Source organism: Psammomys obesus, unplaced genomic scaffold, assembly GCF_907164565.1.
Source record: "Psammomys obesus unplaced genomic scaffold, mPsaObe1.curated_primary_1811, whole genome shotgun sequence".
Lineage (NCBI taxonomy): Eukaryota > Metazoa > Chordata > Mammalia > Rodentia > Muridae > Psammomys > Psammomys obesus.
The window spans coordinates 12,122,742-12,149,171 of record NW_026585686.1 but is presented as its reverse complement, the minus strand read 5'-3'; the positions used below and the strand labels follow the sequence as shown (position 1 = coordinate 12,149,171).

At 38.3% G+C, this 26,430-nt stretch overlaps 1 protein-coding gene and 1 non-coding gene across 6 annotated transcripts in view; one reads left to right on the top strand and one right to left on the bottom strand.

Annotated features, from left to right (window-relative positions):
• Ptprd (protein tyrosine phosphatase receptor type D) overlaps positions 1 to 26,430 on the bottom strand; it is a gene marked incomplete in the record, with an annotated part of 2,622,804 nt that overhangs the window by 1,088,093 nt on the left and 1,508,281 nt on the right.
• On the top strand, positions 6,591 to 6,722 carry LOC129665199 (small nucleolar RNA SNORA17). The gene has a single exon (XR_008718346.1). It is a non-coding gene; the product is annotated as a small nucleolar RNA SNORA17 (small nucleolar RNA).

The following is a 26,430-nucleotide window of genomic DNA, read 5'->3' as shown; positions in this document are numbered from 1 at the left end:
GGTGATTTAGTGCGCTGGTAAGTTTTTCAACAATGCTATACTTCTATTACCAGCTCCAAACCAAAACAAAGTTGTCCAGATTGTTCAGAGTTGTTGAGGAGCTCACAATTAACATGAAATAAATAATAAACATGCACTATAACTCACTCCATAGCCTTGGGAGTATGGGGAGTTGGTCTATTATCTCTTGCCAGAATGTGGAGCCAGCAAAGTGATTGTCAGCTATCTAAAATACTTGACACTTATTTTTTTCTTCTGGATTTTGCTTTTGTAACCTAACATTTTTAAAAGTAGCATTCTATTTCAAAATACTTTGTTTTTATTTCTCTGACCAGACCATTAAATAAGACAAAAAAATGAGCTGTAGTTTGTTGGATTTTAGATTCTTATCTTTTAGTCATTCTCTGTACTATCCTTCAAACCTTGGGTTTGGCTTCCTAATTCCTCTGATTTTCGTTCATATGAATCTATTTTCTATCATGTTTTTATTTGTCTGCTATTTAGCTTTCAAATGAACAGAAAACTGAAACAATAAATAAAACACTTAAAGCAAAACACACATTCTAATATAAACTATTGGGGAGTTCTGAGAATACATTTCCTGGTTTCAAAGAAAACTCTGGTTTAGAACACTGAGGATTACATCTCAAGGAAAAAGTCCCCATCATAGAAGGTAAACACTGTTCTCCCACTCCCCACGCTGCCTTCCCAGTCCTACATTCTGTTAGGCAGTACTTAAGGACATGCTTTGAGTTCTGTTAGGCAGCTTGTTACTCTTCCATGTGTGGTTATGCCATCTTACACAGTAGCATTTCACAGGTATATTTGTAAGCAGCAGAAGCTCTGCACTTATTTTTGTCTATCCAATTTGAGGAAGGTATCTTCTATGACCGTTTGAAATCAATTTTAATGGGAAGCAATTTTAAAGGCCCCTGACTCTTTGAGAGGAATCACAAGTTTCCCCTTTTCAGTGGTGTTTTCTTTTTTCCTCCTGTGTAGTATTCACTTTATAATCATGTTACCAGGTTTGAATATTTATGTAAATGTTTCCTACTAGTCTAGTATTCTGCAAATTGATTTGAAAAGTATTAGTCTGAAGATAAATTCTTCTCTGGAAGTCCCTGTGGGTATCCTTTCTTCCAGATTGTACTTGTTAAGGTAACAGATTCACACAGTTACTTACTGGGTTCTGTTGAGATTGGGGACTAGAGTTTGGAGAGGAAAATAGAAGGACAGAGGAGGAACTCAGGAATATGGTGAAGAACTATAGCAAACCATGTCACAATGAAGCTTGACTGCAGGAATATACCAAGTGCAAGGAGGTTTTCATCTGTGTCATTTCAGCTTCTGCTCTATCACCAACCTGCCAACTGCTGCAACAGGAGGCTTTGCCATTTGCCTTCTCCTTTCTTCTTTATCCATCCTTTTTACCATGGCCAGGATTATCCGCAAGGGACATGTGCTGAAGACAACTGATTCTCAACTGTGTATGCCAATCAGTCAGTAAGTCTGATCTGACAATTGCACCTTTGGCAGAAATACAGACATAATTTAACTTTAAACTTACTTAGTGAACAGTGCTATCAGATGGCTGCTACATTTGAAACACTCACATGCACTAAGATGTTTACTTCTATCAGGGGCGCCCATGGCTGGAATAAAGCAACCACTCTAAGAAATGTGTCTGTGTGTGTGTGTGTGTAGGTACATGTAAATATTTTAGAACTTAAAATCTTGTCAGCGTCCCAAATAGCATAGTGAAAAATAAGAAAATACGGAAGCTGACCTTCACTAGAACTTAGTGTAAAGTCTCCTAGAAGAAGAGAAGATATGCTAAACAAGAAACTTCTACATTTTAATATGAGGATATGACAATTGAAGCAATGGTACTCAAAAAAATAGAATTTATGCACACATCACATTCTGGGAAAAGAAAAAGGTAGAAGACATTCAGAAGAGTTTATCTCCCAGGAAGAGATATCACACAATTATGACATCTTTTTGGATCATAATTAAGGAGATAGTGGAGCTTAGACAATAATGGGTGAATATACCTGCACCAGGAGTACTTAATTATGCAGACTTCTACCATCTAGTTCATCTTAAATTTTTGCATGTCAGGATGCAAAAGTTAGACTTGGGGATCAAAGATCCTATTTTACATGTGACCATATTGAATGCACCTTCTTCCTCTCTAACTATTATAATTTTTAATTGCCATCTGAGAATGGCTGGCCATGACTGTCTTTTCAGGATGATGAGGGCCCATGCTCTGACCTTAACAACTCTGATAATATTACTTCTTTTTGTATAACTACCATAAAACAAGTAATGATGAAGTTTTATTTTTAGTTTCATAGAAAATCTTATTTCAGTAACATTAGGTAAGCACAGAGGTCACAACGGCAGAGAGGGGATAAGAAGGCATCTCATCCCGTGTTAAATATCAAGTAATTATTCAGTATTGTTATATAATAAAAAGTTGTATACAGAATTTAAAGATATGTGCACATACTGGACAGTTACCAGCACATTCAGTTTAAGCAAAGCAAAAACGCTGACAAATGTTACACACACTGGGGAAAATATCCACAAAGTCTCCTGAAGCGTGGCTCTTATGCTACTGTTTTCTTTACTCTTAGCTTCAAATCCTGAATTACATTAAGAACACTCTCCAAAACCTCTGATGCAGAAGAAACAAGTAAGGGTTATCATCATTTTACATCAAGAGAATTCAGAAGACAGATGCTCTTTCTTGCATATGATTTTCTAAACTTACCCCATAATTAGCTGTGAAAATGAGATTAAAAACTACTAACTCTCACAACCAAATCATTCCTTAATCTAAGCTGTAATCATAGACATTTTAGGCTTATATATCCACTGTTATTTTAAATAGACTATAGAATCAAAACTCTCCTTCTACATTTGAAAAATCATTTAAACCAATTGACCTGTGCTTTGCAAGAATGATGTTCATTGACTATCCTATGGCGATAAAAATAGAATGTATAATTAATTAAACAGTAACCACTAAACAATGTTCTTAAACTTGCACATTAGTTTTCTACCCCCGTATCGTGTCAATACTACATTTTAAGACACATTAGGAATGATAGCCAAATGCAAATGGATCCGATTGTAGTTCAAGACTCAGTTATTTGGGGAAAAAAGTGAAAGAGCTCTACACTGAAAGCATGTTTTCTTTTCTTTTTTTAAAATTATTTATTTATTTATTACAATTTATTCACTTTGTATTCCTGCTGCAGCCCCCACCCTTATCTCCTCCCAGTCCCACCCACTCATCCTCTTCTCCCCCTGTGCCCTTTCCCTAGTCCCCTGATAGGGGAGGACCTCCTTCCTTTCTAACTGACTCTAGCTTATCAGATCTCATCCAGGCTAGCTGTATCATCTTCCTCTGTGGACTGGCAAAGCTGCTCTCCCAAGAGGGAGGTGATCAAAGAGTCTGCCACTGAGTTCATGTCAGAGACAGCCCCTTTACCTCTTACTAGGGAACCGACTTGGAAACTGAGCAGCCTATGGGCTTCGTCTGAGCAGGGGGGCTGGGTTCTCTCCATACTTAGTCCTTGACTGGAATATTGGTCTCTGAATGCTCCCTCTCTACCCCCAGGCCCTGGTATTTTGGCTCTGTTGTTCTCCTTGTGGAGTTTCTCTCCCCTCCAGGTCTTACTGTCTCCCTCTTCTTCCATAAGGTTTTCAATTTAAAGTTTATTTTTAATTTTAATCATTAAATTTAATTAAAACCTCAGAGCTCAAAAGCCTTCTGTTTGATTTCATTACATCAAAAGCATTCATGTGATCTCTATAGCATTGGGTAAGATATGGAGGATCAGCTCTAGTGCACCCATTTAAAAAGCAAGATGCAGGGTATTAAAAAAGTAAATTTGTATGGGGAAGATCTCAGATTGCAACTTAAATATTACTCTGCAGTCATGTGGGTTCCATAACTTCTGTGAGGAGCTTGACAGCACACAGAGGATTTTTGGACTCTGCTTAACAGAGAGGCTGGACTCCCCATTGTATCCGAGAAGTGCAACTCATAAAGAGAAACACGTGGGGATACATATAGACATCTTTCTATTGGAGCCCTAGGGACTGAGAGTCAATCCAAAAGAGGAACGTATTGGGATATAATACAGTTGCACTGTACTATAACAAGTCCTGGATTGTTTTGACTTCACCTGGAAAAAATACAGAACATAACTTCTGTACAGGCACAGAAGAGGAAATATGACCTCAGTATTCACTCAGCAAAGGGATGAAGCACATAAAAGTTTAAGAACTGTCTTGTGATATAATATGCCTCTTGCTCTTTTAGACATGAAGTGAATGTATCGTACTGGTCATGACGCTTTCTGTATCTTACAAAGAGAAGAGGTGAGTACCAACCAGGAACTCACCGGGAGTAAAGTTTACTAAGAACAGGTAGGCCTTCCTTGTACTTAGATCACATCTCAAAGGGCCTCTATTCAAATTGCTATCTCAATGTTCAGATTTTTAAAAAAGTCAGCATAATAACACACAGCAGTAAGCAGAAATTAATCATGTCAAATACTAACAGGAACTTCTACAGATTTTTCTACATCTTTAATCATAAAACATATTGGTTTGATTTTATGTGTTGATATTTGTATGTTGGCACACACACCAAAATAAGGCATTTATTAATGTCATTGTCCATTGGCATTTTCCATTTTCTCAGTTTATTTAAATGTTAAAAATGTAGAAGTATTTTAGCTAGTTAAATGAGAAAAGATGCTATTTTACTTTAACAAACAAGAGGGGAAAAAAGTTTATTTCTCAACAGCATTTCCTGGCAATTGTCAGTGTTGCATAATTTCCACCATTATTTGTTTGTTTGAAGGTGGTGGAGATACGGGCATGTGCAATATTAAGATAGTCTGAATATGGTAATTTTCATAATGAGATTTATTGTATACACCTCCTGGAATAAAAAGCAGACTGTTCTATTCTAAAGCATTTAAATGGCTGTAGGATAGTGAGATTCCATTTTATTTTTAATGGAACAAAATTTGTATTCTGGGTTTATTAGAAACTGAATGAGCTGAAGAAACAAGTTTGTTCTTACATCCCTCATGTAATAAAGTGACGGGTATATGAAACATTTAGTTTTGTGGTGTCAAACGCATGGATGGAATTTAAATGAGTATAAATTAACAGTAAATATCCAATAAGGAATACAAGTGACTTTTTTTTTTTAGTTTTCAGTAGATCAAGATTTCCTAATGGAGGTCCTAACTTGAGAAATCTTTATTAATGTATAGCAGCAGGTTATATATAAGCTTTAAAGGCTGCTTTTAATTCGTCACTCTAGTGCCTAGTTCAGTTCTTTGTGTAATGATGAAAATGTGGTAAGTCCTTGTTCAACTAAAGCGAAAAAATTGAAAATGTGATAGGAATGATATACAATGTGACAGAAAAATTTGTCCGTAAGCTCTGAACCAGAGTCAATAGGAACAGCTTTTCCCTTTCCTTCTAATTCAGCAATAGGACTTTTAAGTGTCTGGAGTCATGAACTCCATTTTTATGTGTGTGAGAAATAGACTGCAGAGACACAGTGTGACCAGGGAACACAATGACTCTTACGCTCCTGGCCTCCAATCACCAATAAAGCATGGTGTTCGTCACACTGTCAATCTGAGCTTCACAGTCTCTACGTTTGTCTGTCCAACTCCTTATAAAATCTCCCACTCAAAGGCATTCTGCAATTCAACCAGACTTTCTGTCATTTTACAATGTAATGTTATATTTAAAGTAAGGTCAATCATATTTAGTTTTAAACTTTGTTGATCTCTCACCTTATTATCCTCAGTGAGATGATCCTCACCCCTTTTCCTTCTTGGTAGTTCTGCTTTATCAGAAAAAGATTTAGAAGCTAGTCTTTCCCATGACTGTGGTTGGACAACTCCTAATATCTTTCACATCTTTGTGACGAAGACTTTCCCAATCTCTGGCATAAAAGTAGGTTAGGAAGAGGACTGGGATCCATGATCACTACTCTGTCATACTGACTGCACGTATGTTTGCATGTATTTTCTCCTAACATCTCTGCAAAGTAGTGTTGCTATTCTAGAAAACCAAACTAGGCTAAGCATTTGTCTATAATCACCAAATAAAAATTTGTTGAATCAGAATTTCAGAAAATGGTTTGCCTAATCATTTAGTAATTCCAGATGGAGTTTTGAGATATCACTGAGTTGAAATCTGACCTTTCAAAGCCCATGTTTATTTTCACTTTTTGGATAATAGGTTTGTGCTTCTTTAAGCATAATGAGTTTGTGAACTTATGTATTGTATTCATACACACACACAAACACACACATACACAACACACTAACTATCCTATCCTGTTCTTCACAATCCATAATTGTTCAAAAATGCAAACGAAAAAAAAAAACTTTTACTTTACGCAAGCTAAGCTTGAAATTGAATCCTGGTATTTTTCTTGCTTCTTTAATATATTTTTATGTGTTATAGTAACAAACATGTGAGCTAGCAAATGACATAAGACATTAATGCACAGGAGAAATTAAAGATCCAAAAATGGACCTGCCTCTAGAAGCTTTGCCAATGTGGCTGCTGTGCCACATATGTGTCAGTAGGTGGCAGAGAGGAGAGAGGCGATGTCTATGCTCAGTGTTCCGACCAATGAACATCTGAATGATTAGTAGCCTAATATTTGTTTAAAGAAATAAAAGAGCCTGAGACAACCACCAATCCAGCCACAGGGGGCTCAGAGAGGGAGCTAACCTGAGATGGTTACCAGCCTGGCACTATACATACTGGGCAGCAACAAGGATCGTGAGCAACCTGCAGACTAGAAGAGCCTGGCCTGGGACTGAGGGCCCAGGTGGGAGTAAGCCTGACACAGAAAATCCTCCCATAAGGTCACTCTGACGGGCCAGGCAAGGAACAAGCTGGAGATGACCACCAGCCCAGCACCATAAGGCCTAGACAACATGCAGGCCTGGGTGGGGGGATAGAGGAGAAGACCATGACCAAGATGACTTGTCCAGTGTCATAATTTATGACCAGGGCATAGCACTACTGACACCACTCCAGAGATGACCCCAGACACTCAGAGACCCTGGTACCTCTAAGAGGAGCAAGTAAATGGTGGAGAAATGAAGGGGAAATAGAAGGATGCATGCACAGTGAAAAGAAGCAGAACTGGAACTGGGAGTAGTTGATGATGTCACCTTGGACCATGGTGGAGTCCTGGCCTGTGTTACCACAGGTGCCCACATCTTGGTCTGTGGCCCTGAAGCCATCGGGGTCTTTTATCACCAAAGGCAGGGTAGATGTCTTTGATCTGTGTTGCTGCTTGGAGTGTGGGGAAGCTGACCCTGTCTCTTGTCTGCTGAGTAGTGGCACAGAAGAAGTAGAGATGCCCCTCGCTCTCATCCCTCAGCATCTATGACAGGAAAGAATTGCTGACCCCAGGGTCATGAGAGTGGGAGAACTGTCCATATCCTTCACCAGCTGAAGCACTTAAGAGAGCAGGCCCTGCACCTTGTCTGGGCATCAGGCTAGAGCTCGCCCTAGTAGCAGGAGTTTCTATTGAGCTATCCCTGATAACATGAAGGTAGGAGAGTTGGTGGGCTAGCCAACTCAGATACATCTCAGCCCTGGATCCAGAGCTTTGAATTAGCTCAGCCCAATATCTAACCATGACTACCTACTGGAGTGCATAAAGGAAGTTGTCCTACTGATCCAAAACTACAGGAGCTCCATGACACAGAGCAACAAAAGGATATCGTAAAGGTGTCATAACGAGGTTCCAGTATCTTTAGAGTAACAGAAGCCAGAGGCCTCATATCAGACCAACAAGTCATTGCAATGAAAATTTGCAAGCAAAGAGACTTGGACAGAACAGTATATTGTGGGACACACTGTGACACACTACAGCTTCCACAATGAGATATTCTTCCTCTGTTGAGAGGGATGTTGCAAGGTTAGAGGGTAGATAAGAAGGGAGAGGGTAGATGAGTAGGATTGGGGTACATGATGTAAAATTCACAAAGAAGCAATAAAAAAAAATTAAAAGATCCCCAAATGGGGCTGTTTTAACCACCTTCAATAGGCTCTTTAATTGGTTTCTCAGGTGAATCTTATATAGAGACATAGTTCTTGCAGATAAAATAAGGTTCAACACTATGTGGTTTGTATCATAAAGTCTTGTGCTTGATCTACACATTTAAGTCTATAAATTCCCAAGAAATTTGTATATGTTGACACCAATTAAAGCACTTTCATTTATTGTTTTATATCTCTATAAAGCTCATTTTGTTTATCATTTTTTTTTAGTGGAACTTGATTCTAGAGCTTTATATATGCTAGGCAAGTGTTCTACCACTATATCCCTATCTTTTGAAACATATTTAGTATGAGATTTTAAGGCTTTAAGATACCTATATGAATAACTCTTTCCCCTTTACCATCACCACTATAATTCTTACTGTCTCTACAATGAATAAACAGTTGCCCAAATATTAACTGACTGAATTAAAGGCTTTCTACCATATAAAAACTTTGAAATCTTAATAGAGTACTACAGAATGTTTTATAAGTAATGTATAGCTTGTGAAAAAGTTATCAAGGTAAAAATCAAGACTTTATTAAGATGACCTATAGGTAATTTGATGCAAATGAAGAGCTGAAGATATGATTATCTACAATGACATGTACACACCACACTAAATTTTACTCTTTCCTTAATCTTCTAACAGGTTTTTATAGAGCAGAAACAAGTATGAGCAAATAGCAGAGTCTGCTATGTCAGTTATCTCCCAAGGGTTATAGCATGAAATTAAGTGAACAAAGTTGCATGCATGGGACAGTGTTCAGCATTCTTGACAGCCACATAACCACAATGTAGCATTAAATAAACTATCAAATAAAGTAGTACAATCAATCAAATGTGCATTTACAAAATTACATTTGCTGCAAGGTCAATAATTTCCTCAGGGATTTCAGGGTCTACACAGTGATCCTTTGTCTTTGCTAAGTGATCTGTGACTCTGCAAATATGTTTGCTTCTTAATTATAAGCAGTATTGAGAACATCAAGTATAAATTCTTCATCTATAAAGAAAAATATGATGCATATTGGAACCCTTTGCTTCTGAAATGTTGACAAATCAAGTGACCCTTCTCAGGTTCAAGGAAAATCACTCAACTGCGGTTTCTTCTCAGTCATATGTACTGATCTGTACCTTGGATGTTGCCTTCCTGTCAGAATGATGATTCAATGTCTGACTTTGCAGCTACACTTTTGTTTCAAGTATGTAAGATATGTTGCTTACATACTCTTTCTAGCTCTCAATCTTTAGATTCCCTCCTCTGCCTACTTTGTGCAGTTCTCAGGGATGAAGTCATTTATGCTCAAGCATCTTAATAGTTTTAAGTCACTCTCTTCATCTAAAGTCTCAATTCAGTCAACTGTGATTGACTGCCTCCACTGCTGTTAGAAGATGCACAGGTGTACTGAATTCAGTAGTTCTGAAATACAACTTACGATTTTCCCCCAAAGTCCTGCTTTTATTTTTGAAACTTCTACAATGGTAAGGGGAAGTTCCTCAGGATTTCAAGAAGGAGGTAATTCTCTATCTACCTCTTTGAAAGCTTTTCACACTTGAAAATAAGTTCTCTTTGTACTGCTACCTACATATCACATCTACTTCCAACTTCACCCCCTCCATGGACCACTGTGACTGACTTTGTCATCTTTAATGAGTCTCCTCATCTCAGTCTGGCCTTCTAAAACTTATGAATGACAATGCTGCCAATACTATATTTGCGAGGGGGAAAAAAAACAAATTTTAATTGTTATTCCTCATTATGAAATCTAACCCCTCACCATTTTCTTCTGGTTCAAGTGACAACTTACTTCTCCAGCCTCAAGTTCTATGTAACTGTATGTCTGCCTTATTCTTTAGCACCCTTTTCCAAGGCTGATGTGTAGACTTCCTAGAATCAAGCTGCTTCATACAATATCTATGGAAATTGTCTGCAAGGAATATGTTCATTCAATAATGAATTACTCTGAAGAAAACTGTAGCAGAAATAGTCCCTGTGAGCTCAATGGCAGGCTCTTTGACCTCCTCCCTCTCCGAGGGAGGAGCAGCCCTGCTAGGCCACAGAGGAGGACTTTGAAGCCAGTTCTGAAGATACCTGATAAACCAGGGTCAGATGAAAGGGGAGGAGGTCCTCCCCTATCAGTGGACTTGGAAAGAAGCAAGGAGGAGATGAGAGAGGGAGGGTGGGATTGGGAGGGAATGAGGGAGGGAGATACAGCTGGGTTACAAAGTTAATAAACTGTAACTAATATTTAAAAAATAAAAATAATAAAATATAAAATAATAAAGACATTTAAAAATGCAAAAAAAAAAACAATAGCAGAAATAATTATGCCGCCAAAAGCTTACTGTTCACTAGCATAGAGTTACAATTAGAAAGGTCACATTGCTTTTAATGTGCCTATGTTAGAGGTATTGGCTGATTAAAGATGAATCCTAGTGCCTCACTTTTGCGATAACATGGTGAAGAATCATTTATGATTTAATTATGTTCTCTCTTTTCTGTATCTGTTTATCTGGAACTGAGAACAATGAGATATTAGGCTCAAGCCATATCTTAGAAAGAAAGAACACTGACTTGATGAGACACTGCTTGGAAAACTAGTGGGCAATTGGGCCATCTTAGTCATGGCAGCTATGTAAAACATTGATGCTTGTATTGTGCCCCACTACTGGTATTTTAGGGGTATTTACTGCAGGAAGTGTAACACAAACGCAGGGTGTAAAAATAAGTAATGTAAAATGAATTCCTTCCAATTAGAAGCCTTCAGTATAACCAATTGGTAAAGAAGGTTTAAATAAGTTACTCCAATATTTAATAACCATATCTTGTTAATTGTGGAGTAGAACCGTCTTTCATTATAACGTTTTACTCCAAACTTTTCGTCATGATTGTCACTGTGTATCAGTGACAATTAGCTCAGATTAGATACACTGATTCTTCTTCTATGGAATTTCCATAATCTAGCTTCCTTGCAGAGAACTGTGGAGCCAAAGTGAGATTTTGAAGAGGACAATCTAATAATTCGATGTGATCCACTTTAAAGACTTGACTCATGATGCATCTCTAAACATTGGCTTTTTAAGGCAGAGAGGATGGGTGATTCTAAGTAAACAGTGTCTTCTATACACAACTGGAGTGATGCACACATGAACTCACAGAGAATGTGGCAGCATGCACAGGGTCTGTACATATTCAAGCTACCTGGGGTCCCAGCACCGAGAGGGGGAAGTAATCATGGGCTTTCACCTCTAAAGTCCTAGCCAAGAGTTTAGGGTCACTGGCATCCTCTTACAAAGGAAAAGTTAGTTTTCTCCAATGGAGTCTCACTGGTTATGTTAACCACACTTAATGATAGGACCCATGACAAGTAGTAGATGCCAATATGACACAAGTTCAATGGTAGTTTTTGGCTTTTTTTCTCATATTGCTTTGTTTTAGGGCTTTTATTTTTATCATTTTTTTTGCTTGTATATTATAAGTTTTGATTTCATGTTGATATGGATTTTCTCTCTCCTCCCCTTTCTCTCTGTGGTATGCTTTGTTCTTTTTTATTATAATTTATATGTTTGTTGCTGTTTATTTCTGTTTGCCTGTTTGTTTTCTAAAAAGAGAAAAAAGGCTTAGAGTCGGGTGGGAAGGATGAAGATCTGAGAAAAGTTGGAGGTGAGGAAACTGTGATCATAGTATATTACATAAATTTTTTTCAATTAAAAAAAATCAAGGAAAAAGCTTGTTGATGTTAAACCAGTTTAAAATGAAAAAGAAATTGATAATTTCATTATCTTAAAAAAATGTTTCCTAGTGGTAAATATGAACTAGAACATGTTTCCTAGCAAATTCAAATATTTTAGCTTCTCTGAAAACATTATGATAATGATAAATAAGTTGCAAAGACTTTTTAAATTAAGTTCAAACTTGTTTTACTTTTATTTTCTAGGAAAACTATGATACTTTATTTTTTTTTTCAAAAATCCTATTTCCTAAATGAAAACTATGTTATTTGAAAAATATTAACTTTTTAGAAAGAAAAACAGTATTTCCACTAATCTTTGTTCAGTACTTGTTACACAGAAACAATGCATGATTTAGGGTGAAATATGATTTGACCTCAATATTTTTTAAAACAGAGATGGCACATTGAAAAGCTATAATTATGCAGGTATTCTACAATGTGATATTTAGAGAAGATATACTAGACTTTAAAACATCTAAATTTACTACTCTGACTGAGCTTAAATGGAGTAGTAAGTACTAGGCCTTAAAAGGACTAGTAAGATCCTGATTCCCCCCAAAAGTCCTAATTTGGTGAAATACACTATTGTCTTCTCCTTTCACCTCTAAGCTCTTTTCGTGAATTGTTGCCTAAGCATCATAGACATGGGTAAGTTTTAGTATCCAATAATTTCTGAGCTTCCTTGGAAATGGTCACTTTGTAACATTACTTTTCTAGAATACAAATTTATAGGATCTAAAGCAGAATCACCCTCTTTTCTTGCAAACAGAAATGCCGATAAAAAAATATATTGATCTCTCCTTATAGTCTTTTGTCACCCTTGATATCATAACTGTTTATTTTAGCAAAAGATAGTTCCTTACAATGGATCCATGTGTAAGGAGTTCAGAGTGGAGGTGAGCTCCTTGTTGACAAATGCAGTGCATTCACTGCAGAGGAGCTCTGCTCTTTCTTTCTCCCACCTGCAGGCTTCTGGATGCATGTATTGATTTATGCCAGCTCAATCTTCCAACTTTTCATCAAGATCTTCAGTGTTCGGCACCTTCATTATGAGCTATGGTTTTCTCTGTCATTAGAGAAACACGGTTAACTAAGCTCTCCTCAAACAGCAGTGATTACTTTCAAGTTCCTGAGCTTGTTGCAGTAGGCTTTGCGACAAGGATTGATTTATTGCTTTTTAAATAGATTCTTAATCTGCAAATCAATAAAAATGCCTCCCTTCAGCAGTGGCACAGGGTGAATGACTCACCCTTGAAAGCAAAATGAACTAAAGCTACTCGTCTTCCTTTTTAACACACTCAGAATAAGAGTGTGCTTTTCTCTGTTTACATTATTCCTAAGATAGGGGAGTGCATGTTATTTCAGCGTGTTTTCTTCATGAATAAGCCTGGATCAAAATCTGCCATGGCTGCTGCTTTAAAATCCACTTTGTTGTTGTTGTAAGGTAGTTAGGAGAAGCTAAGATTCAAATATCTGCTAATTGGTCAAAAGTTAAAGTGAAAGGTGAAAAACTTGAATGTGGTCAATACGTTAATACCAAAAATACAAAGACTTTGATAGGTTCTGAACTAGTAGAAACTGTTGATATTTAAACTTCGGATAATTGACCTAATAAAGACAATAAACTGAAAGAGTATAATTGTGGCTCATAGGCTCATTTCCCCATATGCCATCTCTTCTTCACACTCTACTGAACATACAATACATTGTAAACATCTCTTATTGCATGATTTCAGAAGTCTGTGATGTACAGAATGAAGAATCCTGGTGTGGAGCGCATGGGTGAAGATGGGGCCATTATGCAGAAGGCATTGTGTTCAATCCTTAGTACTACAGCAAATAAAATCCACAAAAAAAATCATTTATTCTTTAGTTGGGAAATCTTTCTTTAAATTTTTCTAGCATAATTGATAAATAAAATTAAAGAAACCAAAGGACCACTTAATTACTTATCCATATGTTGATAATTTTTGGATGTTTGTATTTAATTTGATAATATCTCCATAGTGTATTTTCTTACAAACAATTTGGATGCAGCAGCTGAGAAGGTTTGTACATTGCTTTAAACATTGTGTCTTCACAAGTAGCACTTTCATTTGGGTTATACTATTAAATACAAAAAGAAACATTGTGAACATTTTTGTCACAGACAAAAGTGTATTCTTGTGTGTGAAGACTGGAGACAATACCCTCATCTTTTAAGAACATGGCCAAAAAAAAAATAAAAAAATAAAAAGAAAAGAAAAAGAACATAGCCAAAATGACAGCGAGAAGAAATATCATTCAGTTTAGAAAATAAGAGTTAATATTTATTTTAATTTCTTTTTTAAATTTTTAATAATTTATTTTTTATAAATTACAGTTTATTCACTTTGTATCTCACATGTAGCCTCCTACTTCATCCCCTCCTAATTTGACCCTCCCTCCCTGATCTTCCATGCCCCTCCCCAAGTCCACTGATATTGGAGGGCCTCCAACCCTTCTCTCTGACTCTAGATTATCAGGTCTCATCAGGAGTGGATGCATTGTCTTCCTCTGTGGCCTGATAAGGCTGCTACCCCTTTAGAGGGAGGTGATGAAAGAGCCAGCCACTGAGCGCATGTCAGAGACAGTCCCTGTCCCCATAATTAGGGAACCCACTTGGACACTGAGCTGCCATAGGCTACGTCTGTGCAGCGGTTTTAGGTTATCTCCATGCATGGTCCTTGATTGGAGTATCAGTTTCAGAAAAGACCCCTGGGCCTAGATTTTTTGGTTCTGTTGCTTTCCTTCTGGACATCCTTTCCCTTCCAGGTCTTTCATCCCCCCTTCTTTCATAAGTTTTCTTTCTGAGTGAGGGTTGATCATCTTACCCAGGATCCTCCTTCTTGCTTAGGTTCTTTAAGTGTATAGATTTTAGTATGCTTATCCTATATTATATGTCTAATATCCACTTATACATGAGAATAAACCATGTGTGTCTTTGTGCTTCTGGGATACATCACTCAGAATGATCTTTTCTAGTTCCCACCATTTGCCTCCAAATTTCATGATTTCTTTGTTTTTAATTGCTAGTAGTATTCCATTATGTAAATGTACCACACTTTCTGTATCCATTCCTCAGTTGAGGGACATCTGGGTTGTTTCCAGATGCTGGGTATTCTTAATAAAGCTGCTACAAACATGGTTGAGCAAATGTCCTTGTTGAATACTTGAGCATATTTTGGATATATGCCCAGGAGTGATATAGCTGGATCTCGAGGAAGCACTATTCCTAAGCACTATTCTTATAAGAATGTTCATTCTAAGAGGTCATGGATTTAAAAGAGAAGAGTATATGAGAAGGTTTAAAAGGAGGAAAGGGAAGAGAAAATGTTGTGATTATATTATAATCTCAAAATGTAAAAAAAAAAAGATTTAATAAAAAATAATCCTTATGTTAAAATATATCTCCAATGTACTAATTAAAACAAAAAAAAGAAAAGAAGATAAAACCAAATAAAGATTCCAATATTTGATCAGGCTATTAGCTTGTGAACACAGGCTAATGAAATTTACCTCCTGATTCCCATCATGCTTCATGTAGAAGACGCCTGATCTTTTTGCACTAAGTAGACATTTTAGTTATCAATGATGAACTTTAACTAGACTATGAACAAATCATAATTACATAACCATATTTCAATAAAATGGTGGATAGGTGAATGGTTTATTCTTCATGAGACTCACTTCATTATTTTTTTGTTACACTGTAAGTGTCAATGGTTGACCAATTGTTTGACCCTAGGAAGGCAGTGACATTGTGATTTGTTTGAACACTTATTCTGGTTGACCCAGTGGGATGGCAAAAATGTGTAGTGCTGAATTCTTTATTATATCCTGTGTTCATCTATCCAGCATCTCAGAGAAACATTTCCATGATAGTCACACATATATACCTCTAAAGTTTCTACTTTACATTACTTTTATGCCACATATATTTGAAAGAAGAAATTAAAACAATCTGGCTCCAGAGTGGTTTTACAAGTTTACATTCCCACCAGCAGTGGAGGAGGGTTCCCCTTTCTCCACAACCTCTCCAGCATGTGTTCTCCCTTGAGTTTTTCATCTTGGCCATTCTGATGGGTGTAAGGTGAAATCTCAGGGTTGTTTTGATTTGCATTTCCCTAATGGCTAATCATGTTGAGCATTTCTTTAAGTGTTTCTCTGCCATTCGATATTCCTCTACAGAAAGTTCTCTGTTTAGCTCTGTTCCCCATTTTTTAATTGGATTACTTGGTTTGCTGTTTTTCAGCTTCTTTAATTCTTTATATATATACTGGATATTAGCCCACTGTCAGATAAAGGGTTGGTGAAGATTCTTTCCCAATCTGTAGGCAGTCATTTTGTTTTGATGATGTTGTCCTTTGCTTTACAGAAACTTCAGTTTCATGAGGTTCCATTTATTGATTGTTGCTCTTAGAGCCTGTGCTGTTGGTGTTCTGTTCAGGAAGTTGTCTCCTGTACCAATGAGTTCTAGGGTTTTCCCCACTTTTTCTGTTGTTTTCTCAGACAACTGGGAATAGCGCTTCCTCAAGACCCAGCCATACCACTCTTAGGCATATACCCAAAAGAGGCGCAAGTACACAAAAAGGACATTTGCTCAACCATGTTTGTAGCAGCTTTATTTGTAAAAGCCAGAAGCTGGAAACAACCCAGATGCCCCTCAACTGAAGAATGGATGCAGAAATTGTGGTACATCTACACAATGAAGTATTACTCTGCAATGAAAAATAAGGAAATCATGAAATTTGCAGGTAAATGGTGGGAACTGGAAAGGCTCATTCTGAGTGAGCTGTCCCCGAAGCAGAAAGACACACATGGTATATACTCACTCATACAGACATATAACATAGGATAAACCTACTAAAATCTGTACATCTAAAGAAACTAATCAAGAGAGAGGACCCTGACTAAAATGCTCAAACCCCATCCCAAAAGGCAAAGAGGATGCACATCAGAAGAAGAAAACAGGAAACAACCTAGAAACCTGCCAGAGAGGGCCTCTGAAAGGCTCTGCCCTGCAGACCATCAAAGCAGACGCTAAGACTTATGGCCAACTGTTGGGCAGAGTGCATGGAATCTTATGTAAGAAGTAGGAAATAGTACTGATCTGGAGGGGACAGGAACACCACAAGGAGAGCAACAGAACCAGAAAAGTTGAACACGGGTCTTCCCAGAGACTAATACTCCAACCAAGTACCAGGCATGGAGATAACCTAGAACCCCTGCACAGATATAGCCCATGGCAGTTTAGTGTCCAAGTGGGTTACATAGTAATGGGAAGAGGGATGGGCTCTGACATGAACTGATTGGTCTGCTCTTTGATCACCTCCCTCTGAATGAGGAGACACCTTATCACGCCACAAGAGAAGACAATGCAGCCACTCCTGATGTGATCTGATAGACTAAGATGAGAAGGAAGGAGAGGAGGACCTCCCTTATCAGTGGACTTGGGGAGGGACATACGTGAAGAAGGGGGAGGGAGGGTGGGATAGGGAGGGGAGAAGGGAGGGTCTTATGGGGGGATACAAAGTGAATAAAGTGTAAATAATAAAATAAAATAAAATTAAATTAAAAAACAAAAACAAACCACTCTGGCTCCATTTAAAGTACTGATATTTTAATTTTATCAAGAAGATAATGTTTTTTCAAAAGCAAAATTATTCTGAATAAAGACATTTGTCTTAGCTACCTAAGCAGGGTTCTTTATTAGCAAGAAAATGAACAATCTTTTCTTATCTTCAGTATTTGTCAGGAAACAACATGGGTCAATGAATACTTAGAGACCTGAAGCCAGTGTTTATTGCATCAGCAAAAATGACTTAGTGATAATTTCTAAGAGTCCAACCTTATGTTATACACCAATACCACTCCAGACACTATTTTTTTATGTAGCTCTCTTATGAAATGAGAGTGTCAAACTCAATCAGTAATTTTTTCTTGATTTTTCTCATGATCCTTACTATATGTGGAATAAACACCATTTTGTACATGAAGAAACTTTAAATCTTTCTTCAGAGGCTGAGAAAGGAGGCTCCCCCACAATAGAAAACTGATACAAGTATGTGATGCTTCCACTTAACCATTGTAAAATATCAATTAAAAAGATTAAACCCTAACCTGACTACCTGTTTTTCCATGTCTGGGAGTTTATATCAACAGGACTACCTACTTTACCTCTCTACATACATTTTTGTAGTGTGAATAATGGTAATGGGATCTATGCCGTGTCCTTATTGGAAAGGCTAAATGAGACAATTGACATAAGATGCTTATCACACAGAAAACACTAAATCAAGTTTACTATCTTTGTGGTAATAGCTAATTAACTTGATTTTGATTGTGGCACTTTATTGTCCTCATTAAAAATATGTATTAATCCATTATCTAATATTTATTGGCAAGACACTGTGGTAACTATCATGGCCTAACAAGTATTTGCTATAATGAAATCATTGTAAGTTCTGACTTTTTGAGGCCTGAATATCTAAGCAGTTATTCTAATCATTCAAGACTGTAGGTGCAGATGAATTCATTACCTGGAAAATGTCCATATTTCTGATTTTAGTTAACAAATGCCAGGAAAGAACTAGAGCCTAAAGCTGCAACACACACTCTACAAGATTCCTAACACATTCATCACCATCATCTTTTGCCCTCATATTAAAATTTAACAATATGATAAAATGATCATTTGTGGGGTACTGATGCTTATGTTCTATGCACATATCCGAACTGAGATCACAATCATTGCTGGGAAGAATAGAATTATTATTACATGAAAAATAAAACAGGCCAGAGTTTAAATAATGTTCTCAAGCTGTTTAGTAGAGTGCTCAGGTGGTTTTAATTTATACTCAGCCTTGTCACTCTACCATATCACCTTTAAAATATATTGGCCTTAATTAAAGAGGCCATGTTTATGCTATCTAATGTAGCAGCAAAGGGCTCGTGGTAACATATGGGCATGTCAGAAATGTGGTCATGTGACTTAAAAAGCTATCATGTTTTATTAAATTAACAAGCCAGTACAATGCCAAATGAACATTCTAGGACATTGGCAAGAGAAAATTTAGCATATAAGCATTCAGTTCTTTTATAAAGGATCTATAGCATCTGGTAATTTGCAATTATGTTGTTGTAAAATCTTGAGTAAAAACCTAATAGCCAGAAGCTGGAAACAACCTAGATGTCCCTCAATGGAGGAATGAATACAGAAACTGTGGTGCATTTACACAATGGAATACTACTCACCTATTAAAAACATGGAAATCATGAAAGTAGCAAGCAAATGGTAGGAACTAGAAAAGATCATCTTGAGTGAGGTAACCCAGAAGCAAAAAGACACATATGGTATATACTCACTCATAAGTAGATATTAGCCATATAATATAGGGTAAACACAATAAAATCTATACTCCTAAAGAAGTTAAACAACAAGGAAGACTCTAGGGAAGATGCTCAATCCTCATTCCGAAGAACTAACGTGATAGATATTAGAAGCCGAAGACAAGGAACAGGACAGGAGCCTACCACAGAGGGCCTCTGAAAGACTCCACTGACCCAGGTATTGAAGCAGAGGCTGAGATTTGTAGCCAAACTTTGAGCAGAGTGCAGGGAGTATTATGAAAGAAGGGGGAGATAAAAAGACCTGGAGAGGGCAGGAACTCTATATGGAGACCAAGAGAGCACCCCCCCAAAAAAAACTGAGCCCTGGGGGTCCTGCTGAAACTGATACCCCAACCAAGAACAATGCATGGAGAGGAAATAAAACCCAGGCTCAGATGTAGCTAATAGACTCAGTATCCAAGTAGGGCCCCTAATAAGGGCAGCAAGGGCTTTCTCTGGCATGAACTCAGTGACAGTTCTATGATCAACTCCCCCCGGGAAGGGGGTGCAGCCTTGCTAGGCTGCAGAGGAAGACAATGCAACCAGTCCTGATGAGACCTGATAGGCTAGGGTCAGATAGAAGGGGAGAAGGACCTACCCTATCAGTGGACTAGGGGAGAGGCATAGGGGAAGAAAAGGGAGGGAGGGTGGGATTAGGAGGAGATGAGGGAGGGGGCCACAGCCAGAATACAAGAAATAAAACAAAATGAACAAACAAACAAAATACTTGAATATTGGTATGTAAAAATGAGGTACTTAGAAAGTATGGAGACCTCATGCAAACCAGTCTTTATATTGACCAATTCTATACTATTTTTTTAATGTAGTTACTTTAATAAGTTAACTTTTCAAAATATCTACTATGCTTTATTTTCTGATTAAACATAAATTTATTAAGAAAACTAAATACTAGTACTGAATTAAAGAAAGTATACCTAAAGTCACTCAAAAATTTTAGTCTTCTTTACTGCATTTGGGGGGGGCAAAGACATTAGCTAAAGTATTTTCAATATTATAATTATATAAGGTTATGTAAAAGTAATATGTTTGTAAACTTACCATTGTATTATAGAACAAACTTTGAATAAGATTTGTCTAATTACATTATTAAAATATTGTTTTATAAAGAAAGATTTTCGCTTGCTTAATTTATCAAATTGATAACCCAAGGACACTCACTGGGATTTACAGTTTAACACATTTTTTTCATTGGTCATCTAATTTCATTGTTGAACCAGCCATTTGAAGATGGCAGGATTGCAACTTTTCAAATTCTAAAGCAGGTAAAAGAACTTCAAAATAGTTAAGCATCTCCACACTGCTAACCAATGAAAGTTAACCAGCTGTTGTCTACTTGGCTTAAGACTTGTATAAAAGAGAAATTACAGCTGGCACTGGAAGCCTAGCCAACTACCTGTGGCGAGAGAGGTCACAGATCGTAGAAGAACTCATACTTCTGTCACTTTTCTAAATCATGTAATTACATTCGACATGCTTGCCCTTGTGCTCACAGATAAGTGTTGCTCTCACCATTTATCCAAGATCTTTATTTATACAATAGATGGAGAGTACTAGAGAGAGCCACAACTACCCAAAGTGCAAAACAAAATAAAAACAAACAAGCAAACAAAAACAACTGTAAGATTCACAGCTGCAACTGATATATTTACAATACAACTCCTACAACTAAGGAAAATCACTGAAGATGGGGGCAAAAAAATTCTAAGAGCCAGAGGATCAGAAAATATGCTGCAACATTCTGTCTACTAGATATGACAGGAAAGCTATCACTGTGAAATCTCAACAATATGACTGCCTATATAAACCCAATACTAATTGACATCCCAATGTGAATGGGAGGAATCTCACCTGACCGCATCCTTAAATAAAAAGCTACAAACAATTAAATGCTAAAAACTACTAACAGCTGACCTGAGGGAGGGAGAATAAATCTTCCAAACAGATATAACAAAAAGCGAGTCATCAGCCCTGGAAACATACACAGATGACCAACACTATAAGTAGAGTCAGCCAGTACATTTATATATGAATGTGTAACAATAATGATTAAAGTAAAAGAAGCCATGAAATGAGAAGGAACAGAGTCAGGGTAGAAGGGATGAATTGGAAGGAGGAGATGGGAGGACTGATGTACTATTTTAATTAAAAGTAAAATTAAAAATGACTGAAAACATAGGTCATTACAAAATAACTACGAGGAAGAGAGCAGAAATACTAGAAATAGAACTATGCAGACATTTGCAATGGTAGAGAGAAGAATAATATCATATTTCCATAAGTGAAACTATTTTAGCCCATAGGGATCTGCCAGGGCAAACATAAAATGCCAACAATCGAGGCAGGAGGATCAGATGTTCAAGCTGAAGCTCCTTGCTTTGTATCAGGATGACTGCTAGGTATCAGTGCTTTAGTCATTGCCAGGCTAGAAAAAATATAAAGCATTCTGAATGAGCTACAAAGTGAAACAGGCAAAGTAATGGACTCTGTATGTGCTTTCTGAGGAGGTCAAGTGATTTCATGTCAAACAGCCATTATGGAGTTTAGTTAAGGTAATCATACAGAGAATTGCTAGCAGAAAATGCAACTGTTTACTGAAGTTCCTGGTAGATTTATTAAATATTTGGCATTTAGTGATTTATATTGAGTAGAAACAAAAACATCAAAAAAGAAAACAGACATGCAAAGGATAAAAATGTAAATTTATCTGTCTATAGAAGATCCTTCTTGTTTCTTACCTCTTGTATAATATTTCTGTCCTAGTCTATCAATATTTTTCTTGATAAGCAATCGAAGCATTAAATATGCTCACTATGGTATCTAAAGCAATCATGGTGGTAACAGTTATTCAACATTTGATTTAGTAATTGTTTTTTTTTTTTTTTTTTTTTTTGCATTACCTGTTTTCACTCAGAACACTTAGTATACATCTTCAAATGTTATTACATGAAAACATACATGACGGGGGAGCCAAGATGGCTGCACTGGGAGAACACCATGTCTGAGAAGCGGGACAACACACTCCGTGCAGCGACCAGGAGACTGAACTCTGGGCCCTAAAAGAACAGCGATCGATGGTGTTTCCCAGGTGAGGGGAGGCTCCCACGGCGTGGGAATCGGTCGGGTCCACTCTCGGCTGCCCAGCCAGAACCCAGAAGAGAACCCCGCTAACGCAGGCTTTGGGTCTCTGGGCTGGTGCCACAAGCCTGCTTGTCCCGATCTGCTTGTCCCAGGCTGATTGGTGGGCACATGGGTGCTTGAGGCTGGGAGTCCCAGTCGCAAAAAACCCCACGGGGAAGGAAAGTTGCCAGACTGGTCACGGGTCACCCAGTCTTTCCCTGGAAGGTCTCTCAGACCGCGGAGGGTACCTGCCGCCATCACAATTGAGCTCCCCCTGCACACGGATTTCAGCTGCACGCCCAGCTCAAAATCCCTCCTCCCTCTTCGGAGGAGGCAGGAGGCTTCCAGCAGAATCTGCCACAGACCACATTGTCTGTACCCCAACCCAAGATCGGGGCTGAGAAGACCCAATCCTTTCGGGCACTCTCCCAAACGCCACCATAACCTTGCCACAGTGGAGTGGAAGGACAAAGAGGCAGACAGCGGCTTCACAGTGCCGGAACTCCAGTGCTGCCGGCCGCTCCTAGCAAACAAACTGTAGCTCAGGATCTGGGACTGTGGTCATTCTACACGTCCTGAGATTATCCTGGGTCCAGCACAATAAGGTCTAGCAGCAAGTTCTATCACCGGCGCCCCCCCCCCCCCCCGACCCCTGGCAGAGAAATGCCTGCTCAGGGCTCAGGATCCGACTGAGAAGCCCCAACCCCTGCTGGCACTCCCCTGAGAGCACCTCCATAAGCTTGCCCTAGCAGAGGAGAAGATCAGAGGGGAAGGACAGAGAGGCAGCCTGCCAAGGACACAGCACCCTCTCTCCAGCTCACCCAGCAGACCCTAGCAGAGAAACCCAAGCTCTGGATCTGAGGACACTCAACCCTACCCGGTACTCACTTGGGATCAGCAAACATAGATTCTACTGCTAGGCGGCTTCTGGCAGAGAGATCTGGGCCCGGGATCAGGGATTGAGTACATCCATCCTAACTTTTTACTGCGCCACCCAGGGACCAGTCAACATAACCCCTCCTGGCAGAGGGAAAGGACAAAGAGGCAGCACACAGGAGAGGTAGACACCGAGTCCAGCGGCCACAGTGTCACAGAGCTGACTGTTAGCCTATTCGTGCACTTTCGCAGCAGGACCAAATCAGAGAGTAGTGAGCAAGGGGAACCCCTGTGCATTCCAACTGGTCCTGCAAGAGAGTGAGTGAGCCTTCTAGGGAGAGATTGCCCCAGACCCAGGGCCTCTCCACAGAAGCAACCAGACGAGATCCCTGCCACCCACACCCCTAGTGTGGGCATCATAGGGATTCTTGGGATAGCGACCCCAACATTGAAGCCTCTGCCTTGCGGGTCCACCAGGGTAATCCAGGCAGACAATCCCTGGATCTCAGTCAGAACTGCATAATAGTGGCTTGCAGGCCACTGCAATAGTCAGAGAATCCGCGGCATGCACACTGCGCCCGCTAAAAGCGCACGCAAATAGCGCCAGCGTCACATTCTTTACTTAGGCAAAACTGAAAACACAGTGCACACTCCCAAAGCAGTGAACCTCTCTCATCTTCCTGAAAAAACAGTCCAGAAAACAGAAAGAGAGGATCATAGCCCAAACTACAATCTTGAGGAACAACCAGTGAGGATTATAAATAACCAGATGGCTAGAGACAGATGTAAGAACACTCCCAACAAAAATCAGGACATAATGACCTCACCAGCAACCCCACAAAACAATGGACACTTCAATTCACTAGATATACAAGAAAACGACCTCAAAACTATGTTTCTCCAGCTATTAGAGGCCCATAGAGATGAAATGAACAAAGCACTCAGAGAAATAACCAAAGAAATCGAGACTAACCAAGAGGAAACAAATCGTGCTCTCAGAGAAATGACCACGAAAATTGAGGCAAACAGAGAGGAAATGCACAAAGCTCTCAAAGAAATGTCCACACAAATGAAGGCAAATAAAGAAGAAATAAACAAAGCTCTCATAGAAATACAGGCAATTATGCCCAAAGAAGTAGAGGCACAATTAGTGATACATAGAGAGGAAATGGACAAAAAAATAGAAGCTATCATTGAAAAGCAGGAGTCCACATTCAAACAGATGAAGGAAATGGTGCAAGACATGAAAACAGAATTAGAATCAATAAAGAAAACACAAATAGAGAAAAACGAGGAGCTGGAGAACATAGAGAAAAGATCAGGCACTACAAAGGTAAGCATCACCAACAGAATACAAGAGATGGAAGAAAGAATCTCAGGAGCCGAAGATACACTTACGGAAATTGACACGTCTCTCAAAGAAAAAATAAAATCAGAAAAGTTCCAAACACAAAATATCCAAGAAATCAAGGACACCATGAAAAGACAAAACCTAAGAATAATAGGAGTAGAAGAAAAAGAAGACATCAGGCTCAAAGGTCCGGAAAATATTTTCAAGAAAATTATAGAAGAAACCTTTCCCAACTTAAAGAGGGAGATGGCCATAAACATACAAGAGGCCTACAGAACACCAAGTAGAATAGACCAGAAAAGAAATTCTTCACATCACATGATAGTCAAAACACTGAACCAACAAAACAAAGGAAAAATTCTACAAGCAGCAAGGGAAAAAGGCCAAGTAACATATGAAGGTAGACCTATCAGAATCACACCAGATTTCTCAACAGAAACTATGAAAGCCAGAAGGGGGGCCTGGACAGAAATCATACAGTCCTTAAGGGACCACAGATTCCAACCCAGACTACTATACCCAGCAAAACTTTCAATCAACATAGACGGAGAATTCAAGATATTGCAAGACAAAACCAAATTTAAACAATATCTACATAGTAACCCAGTTCTACAGAAGTTACTAGAAGGGAAACTCCAAACCAAAGAAAACAACTACATTGAAGGAAACAGAAGAAATAGATAACTACACAACAAAAAAACTAAAAGAAGACAAGCAATGAAACTCAGTGACACCACCAACACCACATCTAAAGTAAGTAACAATTGTTGGTCACTAGTTTCTATCAACATCAACGGACTCAACTCCCCAATTAAAAGACACAGACTAACAGAATGGTTGCGGAAACAGGATCCAACATTCTGTTGCATCCAAGAAACACACCTATGCAACAAAGATAAACACTACCTCAGAGTAAAGGGCTGGAAAAATGTCTTTCAAGCAAATGGTTCCAGAAAACAAGCGGGAGTAGCAATCCTAATATCTAATAAAATAGACTTTCAACCCAAGTTAATCAAAAAAGATAAGGACGGCCACTATATTCTAATCAAAGGAAAAATCCACCAAGAGGACATCACAATTTTGAATATCTATGCCTCAAATACAAGAGCACCTACATTCATAAATGAAACAATATTAAAGCTTAAATTACACATTGATCCTAATACCCTAATAGTGGGAGACTTCAACACTCCACTCTCACCAAGGGACAGATCAACTAGACAGAAAACAAATAGGGAAATAAAAACACTTACAGAGAACCTAAATCAAATGGATCTAATAGACGTCTACAGATCTTTTCATCCAAACTCAAAAGAGTATACCTTCTTTTCAGCACCACATGGAACCTTCTCCAAAATAGACCATATATGGTCATAAAGCAAGCCTCAACAGATACAAAAAGATTGAAATAATCCCTTGTATTCTATCTGACCACCATGGACTAAAGCTGGACCTCAACAACAACAGAAATAACAAACAGCCTACACGCACATGGAAACTGAACAACCTGTTATTCAACGACAGCTGGGTTAAGGAAGAAATAAAGAAAGAAATTAAAGACTTCCTAGAATTCAATGAAAATGAAGGCACAACATACCCAAATTTATGGGACACATTGAAAGCAGTGCTCAGGAGAAAATTTATAGCACTAAGTGCCTACAAGAAGAAATTCGTAACATCACATACAAACAACATCACATACAAACAACTGAAAAACCTAGGAATAAAAAAGAAGCAGATACACCCAAGAGGAGCAGAAGGCTGGAAATAATCAAACTCAGGGCTGAAATCAATCAATT